The 12,933-nt window shown below is 38.6% G+C and overlaps 1 long non-coding RNA gene across 2 annotated transcripts in view; it reads left to right on the top strand.

The window, feature by feature from the left end:
- The window catches only part of LOC136874924 (uncharacterized), a 638,399-nt gene extending 628,707 nt beyond the window's left edge, over window positions 1-9,692 (top strand). For both annotated transcript variants that reach the window (XR_010860319.2, XR_010860318.2), the window contains exon 6: window positions 9,571-9,692. This is a non-coding gene — a long non-coding RNA (uncharacterized lncRNA). The remainder of the gene's footprint in view (window positions 1-9,570) is intronic.
- Window positions 9,693-12,933: the final 3,241 nt, after the last annotated feature.

The raw sequence follows: 12,933 nt of genomic DNA, 5'->3' as shown, positions 1-12,933 counted from the left end.
GAATTTAGTTTTCTCAAATGAAATCTGTAGTCCCACTTTTTCTGCAGATTCCTTAAGTATCTCAAGCTGCTTGATGGCAGTTTCCTCATCCTCTGTTAAAATCGCCAGATCGTCCGCAAATGCAAGGTATGGTACGTAGAGGTTGTTTTTGGGAAAGCCCAATCGGATCGGTTTCCAAGATTCACGTTTCTTGAGTTCCTTCTCCCATTCTTCCATAACCTTGTCTAGGAAGACGTTGAACAGAATAGGAGAGAGTCCATCACCTTGTCTCACACCTGTTTGAATGTCGAAGGGTTCTGAAATTTCTCCCATAAATTTCACTTTAGATTTTGTGCCCGTTAGTGTTTGTCTTACGAGTTCTAGGGTTTTGTGATCTAGTCCTCTCTCTTCTAGAATTTGGAATAGTGAGGGTCTGTCTATCGAATCATATGCCTTTTTGAAATCTACAAATGTGCATACTGTAGGCTGTTGTCTGAGGGCTCATAGTTTAAGTATGGTTTTGAGGTTGAAAATTTGTTCTGGGCATGACCTGTTTGGTCTGAATCCTGCTTGAAATTCTGATAATTTGGGTTCTAATTGTTGTTGTGTTCTATGCAAGAGACAGGCTGATAGTATTTTGTATGTGACTGATACAAGTGAGATTCCTCTGTAATTGTTTACGTCTAACTTGCTGCCTTTTTTATGTAGTGGATGGATTAGAGCAATCTTCCAGTCATCCGGGAGCTTTTCGGTTTGCCAAATGTTTTGGATTATTTGTGTAATTTCTCTGAGTGAATTTGGGCCTAAATTTTTCAGAAGTTCAGCTACAATTCCGTCTTCCCCTGATGCTTTGTTGTCTTTACGTTTCTTGATATGTGAATAAATTTCTTCTTGAGTTGGTGGTGACGAATTTTCCGGTATGATTTCTGGCTGTACTTTCGGGAATCTCTTTTTGGGTTCTGGACATTTTAAAAGCTGTGAAAAATATGTAGCTAATTCTTGGCAGTTTTCCTTATTTGTCAAGGCTAGTTTACCATCGTGCTTCCGAAAGCAAAGGTTCTGTGGGGAATATCCTTTAATTTGGTTCGCAAAGGTCTTGTAGAAATCGTGTGCGTTGTAATTTTTGAAGTTGTCTTCAATTGACTTCAGCTGGACATTGACGTATTTCCGTTTATTTTGTCTTAAAATCTTGGATACATGCTTGCGAACTTCGAAGAATTTCTTCTGTGTTTCTTCTGATTTGTTACAATTGTAGTTTTGAAATGCCTTTTTCCTTTCTTCTAGTGCGGTCTCACATTCTTGATTCCACCAAGGATGTTTTGGTTTCTTGCGAAGAGGGATTAGGTCCTTCGCCGTTTCGATGATTTTAGTCTGGAAATTCTCCCAGCTCTCTGCAGGTCGTTTTTCCCATTCTTCTGAAATTTTTCCTGTTGAATTTCCCTTTGGGTGTGAATTTAATTTTGATTCTGCTTAAATAATGATCCGAATCGATGTTAGCACCTCTGCGCACTTGCACATCATGAATTTCCTTTTTAGGTTTTATTATTATTATTATTATTATTATTATTATTATGATTATGATTATTATTATTATTATTATTATTATTATTATGCCGGGAGGAGTGGCTTATTAGACAACTGAGGCGCTGTAGTTCTGACCGTAACTTGGTAGGTTCGATCGTGACTCATTCCAGTGGTATTTGAACTTGCTCTGATACGTCAACCTTGTGTCGGTAGATTTACTGACACGTAAAATAACTCCTGCTGGATTGTTTCCGAAAGCCGTAAAAAGAAGTTAGTGGGACGTAAGACCACTATCATTATTATTATTATTATTATTATTATTATTATTATTATTATTATTATTATTATTATTATTATTATTATTATACCGGAGGTACACCCGCTCCGTATATTTAAACAGAGCGCCTTTTAGAAGGCCATCTGTATGTGAACCTTGAACTGTGTATTGAAAGAAGTTTGAATTTTAATCTTAAGATATCTCTACTCTCGACTCATGCGTTCGCTCTAGTGGGAGGATGGACAATTAATTTTGAAAGAAATTTGTACAATATTGTTTTTGTATTTTAAGGTTACTAGCACTTCTATCTCTACCTTCTTCATGATATTATCAGCCAATCAGAAATTTTGGATATTTAATCAATTAGCCAATCAAAATTGAGGGTACGTACAGGCCTTCAGCCTAGAGAGTTCTGGAACCCTCCCCTCTGTTATAAAAGCTGGGAGCTTGTGGGCCATGTTTTCTTTTCATCGCTCCAGACTTGAGGTCTAAGAGTGCATAAGTGGTGGAGGCAGGGGAAAAGAATTGCCCGCCGTCGGAAAGCCCACCAGCTCAAGGTAATGGCAGACATATTTTAATTATATGATAGTTTCAGAAAACTGACTTATTAGGAAGCTTTCAAAATTTATTCCTAATGTAAATTTTCTAAAGTTAAGTATCATGTTTAAATGCAAATACTGCAGCAAGTCTAAGGATTTTATTCTAAAGGAATAACGAGGGTTCACCCTTTTTAAATTCTCATTCAATTTGGTATTAGGGTGACTATGATTTCGTAAAACTTTAAATTCTATCTCTTCTTTTGGAACTTAATATTTTTCTCCAACTAGTCACTCTCTGTGGTATAGGTAGTGTAAGAAGGTTTTGCCGAACTGGAACGGCATGCACTAAGCCTCGGGTATTATAACTGATACGGTTTAAAATCCCAATCTCGATTCTCCTAGATACGTACGTTAACTAGAAGCGAATGACAGAATTATATAGCTATAGGCTGCGGTGGCTTTTTTGTTTTCACTTCTAGCTTCAAAGTTACACAAAACCACAGGTTATCGGTCAGACCTTACATAGATTCTTCACGATATTCCAAACCCCTAACACAAAGCACCGACCACCACCTCAAATGCCTTAAATTTTTACTGAGCCTGTGTTCGATTCAGGGGTTTCACGGATGGCAGATTGCTAGGAAGTGTTCTATATACTCTCTTAGTGATAGATAGAGCCCGGATTTCCATGCACTATCAAATCTCAAAATATGCATGCATTCATGCACTATCATATGGCAAAACATGCACAATAAACTGGAAAATATGCACTATCAAAATTCAGTTCCTTTTGAAACATGAACAAAAACTACCCTAATTTCTCCAAATTATCTTGATTTAAGCTCATCCGTTTATCATTCAGCACATACTTAAGCACAGAAAATTATCTTTTTACGTCACGAGAAGTGATAGATGCATAATTCAATGAAGACATTTGGACAAAGTGAGGTCAAATGGTACGTCTTTTGCATTTTCACCACAATACGTCTTTTATAAGCTTGACGAATTCAAAATCAGGATTTGAACGAATTAGTTTGTTCAACTTATCTCTATCTGCGGCAGCTGCTTCTCCTTGCGATGATTGCAGACACATTTGAATGTTCTTCAATAAGTGGTAACGATTGCTTGCTGCGATAACACAGACGTGTGACGATTGAGAGTTCCGGGTAGGACATTCCAGGATAACAACGGTAGAGGGTTCAATGAAAAACCAGAATTTGTCAGCTGCTATCCCAGTAACGCGGCGCCACAGAAGTGCGATACAAGGTTTCTTTTGTTCGTCTAACAGACGAAAAAATGAGCCGTCAATGATTAATGCACAATTTACGGTTCAATTTATAGCAATGTACAACTGTAAAACTGGGACACCTTATTCCTAAGAATTAGATTTCGACGTGGGGCCTTCCGACTTACGTCATTGTTTACTCAGGCAACAGATAAGAAAGTGTTTGGTTAATTGCATTATACTGTAGGAACTGTACCGTATGTAGGTTACTAACTATGATTGTCACATAGGGTGCCAGGAATACATTATTTCCGTCTCTCAGTAATAGACATACTGTAGCCTACAACGTGAAAAATTGTCCCAAATTCTGCAAACTAACATTCAGAAAATGCACTATGATGCAAGTTAACAATATATATGCGTCAAAGTCAGAATAAAAGTCATATTATGCAATATTAAACGTCCAAATATGCGCTATTAAATCCAAAATCTTCCAGATATGCATTATGCATGAATTTTCTCCGAAAAATGCCAAAACATGCAAACATGCACGGAAAAAGAACGGTTATTTGGAATTGTTAAGCCGTAAAACGAATGTTTGCAAAGTTTGAGAAGTGTAGCTACTTTATTTAAAAACATGCATTTGCATGGAAATCCGGGCTCTAGTGATAGAGATACCCACTGACCGTGTTAACGCACTACGACTATGGATGCAAGCTCTGCATTGGGGAGACTCGTGGGCTCGTCGGCTGCCATAAGAATGACTCTCTGTAGTTTCCCATTTCCACTTTCAGGTTAATTCCAGGAAAGTTGCAGTTCATAGGTCACAGCCGCTTCCTTGCTCCTTCTTACCCCATATCATTCACCATCATTCATTTATGGGAGGGTTTGCAACGTACTTTCAGTCTGTATATTCTCAAGAAAGATCTCAATATAACGTTCCAAAGGTTCCATCTAGAACACTGGCATTATCCACATTGACAGTATTAATGTAGAGGATGTTGAACTAGACTTAAGAAAAGCTCAAGCCAAAGTCTTCCGCGGGACCAGATCAGATACCACCGTATGTTATAAAAGGTTTCAAAAATGTACTGAATTATCCTGTCCTCTTCATTTTTAACTGAATTCTCAAAACATCTGTATTTCCCTCATTATGGAAACTGTCCCGACTATCTCCTGTGTTTAAATGGGTAACCCAATCTTAATAAAAAACTACCGACCGTTATCAATTCTTTCAGCTATAGCTAAGGTTTCTGAATTTGTATTATCATAGACTCGCAATCTATACAAGACCTTTAATATCAGAACAGAATCATAGATGTATTTCAGGACGATCTACAGTAATAAAACTCGTAAATTTTACGCAATCAATATCCGCAGAACTTGATAGAGGTGGCCATATAGATGCAATATTTATTTTATTTATTGAAATTAAACACAATGTGTACATATGTGTTAAAGGTTACAATTTGTCATAATTTCTTTTGCTACATCACTTCGTTGTTTTTTTTTTCACCAGTCCTTGGCAAGTGTGCCGATGCGTTGTGTTTGTTCAGTACAGTTCATCAGGTGGTACCTAGGACAGGTCATTCCGCAGAGAAGGCAGATCCATTCTTCGTTGGGGCGTGAAATCTGTTGGTTAGGCATATTTTCCCGTGGAATCCGTGGGCACCGAAGCGTGTGTATACATGGCGTAGTTTGTAGTTTGGCCCCTTCCATTCACTGTTCTTCATTACTTCCGTTTCGTAGAAACCTTCAGGTATCTGCTGGGCTTTCTGTCTCCTTTCTTCAAGGACGGCAGTCGATGCAGCGGTGTCTGGTAGTCCGAATGTTTGTTTGATGTCTTCTAGAAAGAATGTTTCGTCCGCCATTATGTATGCCATTCGATTCTCTGTAAATTTTGAGATCTGTAGGATCCGTTTCAAGTACCTGGCCTTTGTATTCTCATTTCTTTTCATGTTTGAAACAGTTAATTTATGCCATATTAATTGTATCCCATACGTAACTACTGGGGCCACTTTAAGCTTGAATAGTGCCATTGCAGTGTTCACTGAGAGGTTCTGCGGCTTGGGGATCTCGTACATTGCTTTGGTTGCTGCCGCTGGTTTTTCCTTTAATATTTATTGAATTCGAAAAGGCCTTTGACAAAATTGACTACGACACACTCCTAAAAAAGAATATGCTTGGATTATCTTACCACTACTATTTCTTCAGCTCCTCCCTAAGTGATAGATAACGTTTGTTTAAAGGGGCCTAACATCTAAGGTCATCGGCCTTCCTAAGAGATAAAAAGCAGTATGTAATTTATCAAGGAAGCTCACCCAGAGAATACCTTGTAAATACAGGAATAGTCCAGGGATCTAATCTATGCCCGTGGATGTTTCTGGCACTAATCAGTGACCTACCTGAACGAATAAAATTCTCATACTGTCTCTTATACGCGGACGATTTTAAGGTATTCAAATCTATTGTTACCATTAACGACCGCGAACTTCTCCAGGCTGACTTACTTCACTGGACAACTGAAAATCAGCTATATCTAAATATAGATCAATGTGTATCGATGCCGTTCATCCGATGACCTGAAACCAGTAAATGAGGTTAAGGACTTCGGGATATTATTGGACAGGGAAGTCGCCTTCACCCCACATATAAAAAATGTAGTTTCTGAGTCATACAGGACATTAGGATTTGTGATGACGTTTGTCGAACCCTTTAAATGCCTACAGTAAAACAAATATGTACCTCTATATCTCTCTCTTCAGGCCCAACGTAGAATACGCAAGCATTGTATGGAATCCAGCAAACAAAATGTATATTAGACAGATCGAAAATTCCAAAATAAGTGTTTAAAACACTTACATTAAAAACAGCAATTATCCACACATGGCATACAACGAACTTCTCCTACATTTTGAAATAGAAAGCTTGGAACTGAGGCCACAAAAGGATGACATGAATTTTCTGTTGAAAACCGTAAATTCTATTATTGACGCCCCAGAATTTTCATGCCACTTGAGCTTTCACGTGCCCCGCTTTAATGCGAGGACGAATGTAACATTTCAGAATAAAATGTCAGAACAACCGCTCACAAGAATTCCCCACTCTACAGGCTACGCAATGTCTACAATAGTGCAGTTCAGAAAAATAATTCTTTAGACTTCTGTGTAGCTCTATACCTGTTTTTACACCAATTCACTATCTCCGTTAAAACTCTCTGAATAAATTGTAATGCTGATTTGAACTACAAAATGTATTTTAAACATTCTAAATTAAGCCCTATCCCATAAATGTAATTATAAGTGTTTAAGTAGAAGAAAATAGTAGTTAAAGTATGAAATTAATTTTTCAATTTTTTTATTTTACTCTTTCGTGTAAAGATGAAATTAGATTAGATATGAAATATTGTTTCTGTCTTTGTAAATATAATAAGAGTAGTTTAGATATTAGGTTATTAGTCTGATTCGAAACATTGAGAAATCAACACATGTAAAAATTTGCCACTTTAATTGGGATTAGAAGTCCTGTAGTGCGCAGTATATAAAAATAAATAAATTTAATTTTCGTTGACTCCTTAATCGAGGTTGGCATCAGGAAGGGCACCCGTAAGTAAAAACATGCCATACAAATTCATCTCACATCAACCCTGACCCTATATGAAGAAACAGGACTAAAGGATAAACAAAGAAAAAAAACAGTAACATTGAGATGCCCGTTGAAAGATAAATAAATAAATAAATAAATAAATAAATAAATAAATAAATAAATAAATAAATAAATAAATAAATAAATAAATAAATACATTGATCACTCAGTCAGTCATCATGCTATCTCACGAACCATTAAACCGAGGAGAGTTAAATTTAGCATCGAGTTTCCAAACAGCTGTGGACACTTTTCTGAAAAAAGTCCACCTACAAGGAGTAAAGTAACTGTCTGGGAGTAATAACGTTAAAAGCGTGCAATATTTTGGAGTAATAGATCGAGAATTGCTATGATAATGTTTATTCCGCCTGGTAACGTTGATTAGGTCGCGTGCTGCTATAGTAATTGTTACGTCGAGAACCGATGTGTGAAGTGAAAGGAAATTCTACGGAGAAGGAGATAGTGGACAGTAGCGTTGTGGGGGGGGGGGGGGCTGTTATAGTTAAAAATGATGATAGAACAGAATGAAGGGCCTTGTGCGCACATGCACGAGTGTCATGATGACATTGATACAAGTAAATTATGTTTATATTCAGATTGCAGTACCAGTACATAACGAAATACCCCCTGTAGGTGAAGGACGCAGACGAAGTATACGCCCACGGTATCCCTTGCCTGTCTAAGAGGCGATTAAAAGGGGCGATGATATTATAACCATGTGTTTACTTCTGATTAGTACCATTACGTGCGGAACGCTATGGGTTGACGTTACTTGCGACTAGTAACACATTGCGAGGAGCAGTACCATTGGGCGTTGCTTGTGATAAGTGTCATCGTGTGCATTCCACCGGTCGGTTCTACTGTGTTCAAAATGGGTCTGAGTTATCTATGAGTAGTACAGCCTTATAAGGCATGGGTCTATGTTGCCTGTGTTTGGCACCATTTTGTGAGAAAACCACGGGTTTGACTGGCACCTGTGATAAGTACCACTGTGATGAATACCATGGGTCTGCGTTGCCTGAGAGTAATACCACTATGTAAGGAACACCACGGGTTTGTGTTTCCTGTGGGCGTTAACGTAATGTGTGATACACCGTGGGTCTACATTGCCTATGATTAGTACCACTATGTGGGCAACAGCATGAGTATACGTGGCCTGTGATTAGTTCCATTAACTGAGCAACTCCACGGGAATACCTGTACCCGTGGTTAGTCCCACTATATGAGGAACACCATGGTTCTGTGTTGCTGTAAGTGGAGCCATTGTGTATGACATACAATGGGTCTACATTAGCTGTGATTAGTACCACCATGGTTCTACTTTACTAGTAATTAGTGCCATTATGTCCGGATCCATGGCTAATTGGCTAGCGTGCTGGCCTTTAGTCACACGGGTCCCGGGGTCGATTCCCGGCAGGGTCGGTAATTTTAACCTGAATTGGTTAATTTCGCTGGCACGGGGGTGGGTGTATGTGTCGTCTTCATCCATCCTCATCACGACGCGCAGGTCGCCTACGGGTGTCAAATCAAATAACCTGCATATATGGCGAGCTGAACTTGTCCTCGGACACTTCCGGCTTCAAGAGCCATACGCCGTTTCATTTCAGTACCATTACGAGGGGTGGGTGACCTGGATTTTGGACCTCTTTAGATAAGTATCATCCCAGTACTTAACGCATTGTCAATAGGATCCACTGATTGTTTTTGTCTCACGATCATTTTTTCATTGTCATTCGTTTTAGACTCAAGTCAGTGGATACATTTTGAAGTTTTAATTTCATTTCGTTCACCTCGTACCATAAGGCCCCTTTAAACAACAAACATCATCATAATCACATTGCAAAATCTGTTATTAAATTTCAGAACAAAAACAGTATGATCAAAGTGAATAGTTTTATGGCGAATGGTAATATATCTTCAGATTACAATCTAAAATCCAACTTTTGAACCTTCTTAGAAAATAGATTCAAGAGATACTGTATGTTGGTTTTACAACTTTGTCTCTATAAATAATCAAAAGACACACGCATTGAAGTTGAATTTCACTTGTTTATTGTCACTTTATGTTGATTTCCTTTTGTAAAAATTTCATTGGGGTGAGAGGTTTCTAACCTCCACTAATCCCTTTGGCTACCCCCCTGATAGTTGATACCCCTCGTGGTGTTTGTCTGAACTTTCTTACATCAGAAATTAATTTACTAACAAAGAACTCCCCGGGTGAAGGAAAGCTAATTCTCCTAGTAACCAAGCAACTAACTAAATAAATACTCACATAAAGTGACATATAATACAATTTTATATTTCTCGTCTCCAGAGTGTCTGAATTGTATCTTCAAATGACATATTGATGGCCTGACAGCGTGCACTTTATCTGTTTTCAGGTTTGTTGAGAGGTTCCCTAATCCATCATCCTGAGTGTATGATTGAACTCTGTGGATGGGAGAATGGCACGATCCCTACACTGCCGTATTCGCAGTTAAGGGTGTACGTTCTCTTCAGTCAGTACATTCTGGATAAAAGAAGTTAAAATTTGGTGAGTATTATGCATGTATTTAAAAAAAATAAAGAAATGTAACCCCTCTTTGTATGCGCTCCAGCATTAAACCACTTAATGCTTACAGGTTAACATGATACACGAATATTGTGATGAATTCTAATTCTAATCATAAAATGCCGATGGTAGTGAAGATACTTATACAGGAGATTTTGTTAAATTTAGAAATTTATGATATTAATAGTTGTATGTCTTACTATAGGACCCTCGTTATGAATAGGTCAGATAACTCGTCTAGATATACCTGTTGTAGTCATAATGTTTTGCCTGGCCTTAGCAATGGTTTTATGAACATTCAATAAGCAGCGCGTTAAGGTATGCCGCAGAATTCATCTATTCTGACATAATCATGCCGTCTATTTACTAAAAAATCTATCCATATATTCGCTTTTATATCCTGCAGTTCTTGATGTCAAGCTAGGTATTGTGTCGTAGGAATTAATGATATTTTAAATCGCAGTCCTTCTATAAAGAACGGCGGTCTTGTGAGCTTACAGGTTAGTCTCGAAGGAGTGTTTTCTGCCAGACAGAGAACCTTTTTAAGATACATGGCCTTCACTCTTCACTCCTTCGATAGGTGTTCTCAGATAAAGTCTAAGGCATATGTCATGATGGAGTCTGTTTGTAAATAGACTTTTTTCTCTTAGCAGTATGTAAGTTATTAGGAAGTCTCTGCCATCCGTTCAATATATTTGGAAGCTGGGAAAGGTTAGATAATCAAAGAGTATTTAGCAGAGAATAGTATTCTTTCATGGTCTTCTCCGGCCTGACAGATAGTAATCAAACATGGCTGCATGCAATGACGAAAATCACATATATATCCGAATGTTAATGAAAGTGTTAGTCACTTAGCAACCTGATAAGTACAGAATGTATTGCGGGCTAGGCTAAGCCTTCGCCTGCAATTATTGGAGTGATCATTTAATGATTTGATATTATGATTACTCAAGGTGGCTGATGTTAGAAACCTATAATGTGGCATGATTCATCGGCAGCTAATATTGGAGAGAATGAAACAGAAATGAAGAAGAACCGGCCAGTAGAATGGACGGACAATTTGCCAAAGCTGTTTTTAGTAAACTCTTTCATATACATTACTGGGGTTCCTCCGAAAATTTGTGTAACATGACGCGACAAAATTTGTGACGGAAGTGTAACCATAGCAACCGTGATGTAATGTAAGGATGGATGGTCCACTGGCACGGGGACTGGGTGTATGTGCCATCTTCATCATCATCCTCATCATGACACGCAGGTCGCCTACCGCCGTCAAATCAAAAGACCTGCACCTGGTGAGCTGAACATGTCCTCAGACACTCCCGGCACTAAAAGTCATACGCCATTTCTTTTTTTCTTACCTAGCAACTGTTCAGGCTATGTCTTATGTCTGGTTTCCATCTAAAATCAGCAGCCGTTGATGGATGGCCATGACTGGGAAGCATATTTATGATCACTTGATTTTCATAAAGGAAAAAGCGGTTTATTTATGCTGAAGCGTTACGTATGCTATTGTAACAACCGATACTGGCTTAGATTTTAATTTCTTCTTCAATATTTGATGTCATTTTTCTTTTACCTACTGTATTTTTCATCTTTCGTGACAACATGAATGATCCTTAACACGATAATGAACTACCACTCATTATGCAAAAACGTTTCCCGAAAATGCAACGTTGTTCACGTCAAAGAGGTGGCCACGATCCTGTCTTTCCATACAGAGAAAAAAGAAAAATACAACCAGCCACTTCGACTCTCTCAACTACAAAGTTTGGGCTGGGAAGAATTGGGAGAAAGAAGACGAGCTGCTCGACTAAGTGGTATGTTCCAAGCTGTCAGTGGAGAGGTGGCATGAAATGATATTAATAGACGAATAAGTTTAAGTGGTGTCTTTAAAAGTAGGAAAGATAACAATATGAAGATAAAGTTGAATTCAAGAGGATAAATTGGGGTAAATGTTCGTTTTTAGGAAGGGGACTTGCGGATTGGAATAACTTACCAAGGGAGATGTTCAATAAATTTCCAATTTGCAATCATTTAAGAAAAGGCTATAAAAACATCAGATAGGGAATCTGCCACCTGGGCGACTGCCCTGAATGCAGATCAGTGGTGACTAATTGATAATTTTAGATGTCCGTATTGCTGTTAAATGCATTTGCCTGGAAGTGTAACATAACCATTCTCAGGACTACCATCAGTGGGGTTCGTACACAGAGCTTGGCTCCATAGTCGTAGCGCATTAGCACATGCGAATACTCGGCGCGGTAACTGAAAATATTAACATTTTAATGAAAAATTAATGTTATACGCGCTATATATCACATACTGGAAAGCTGTCCTACTACTCACGTTGTTGGAAACGGACGCAAGGCATCAAGTTTCCCTGTCCTTGGAGTCAATTTCTGTGGACGACTTCGAAAAGAAGTTTTTAAAAGAATTCAGTGGGGTCATTTATTTGTTGTTCATGATTAGCATCATCTCTTAATTTGTTATCGCAAGCGATATGTTATTGAAGTTAGAGTTTGTAATGATACATTTACAACATGAAACAGAGATCATTTTTATGGTGCAGAATAGTGTAATATTAGAGACCTTTGCTTTCAAAGGTTCACTAGAGATCATTCCTCGAATCATATAATGACGCGGTGGCTAGAACCAACCACTCGATAGCAGTGCAGCCAGAATTCAGCAACAGGTGTCCTCCGACTGCCGCCGCCGCGTGAAAGGGATTGGTAAACTTGATGTAAGGATTAGGCAACGCGATATTGAATATGAGCCTCTATAACTAACGAGCCAATAATTAGAATTGATATAGTGCATTTCATAAGTTGTAGCTCTTTTATTTGTTCCTTCATGTAAGAGGCTGAGAGTGGCTGAGTAACACAGCCTGTTTGGTGTGGAATAAATCCTGGCACACTGTTGGAGTGTAAGAGTCCTTTTTGCGTCCCACTAACTACATTTTGACGGATTTCGGAGACGCCGAGGTGCCGAAATTTGGTCCCACAGGACTTTTTACATGTCAGTCAATCTACTCACACGAGATTGACGTATTTGAGCACCTTCAAATACCACCGGTCTGAGCCAGGGTCGAATCTGCCAAGTTGAGGTCAGAAGGTCAGCGCCTTAGCCGTCTGAGTCACTCAACCCGGCAACTCTGGAATATTTACTAGCGCGCAAAATAAGAACCATTCCG

The sequence above is a fragment of the Anabrus simplex genome, chromosome 5, assembly GCF_040414725.1.
Source record: "Anabrus simplex isolate iqAnaSimp1 chromosome 5, ASM4041472v1, whole genome shotgun sequence".
Classification (NCBI taxonomy): Eukaryota; Metazoa; Arthropoda; class Insecta; order Orthoptera; family Tettigoniidae; genus Anabrus; species Anabrus simplex.
Note: the sequence above shows the minus strand (reverse complement) of the source record. Positions and strands in the feature narration are given on the sequence as shown.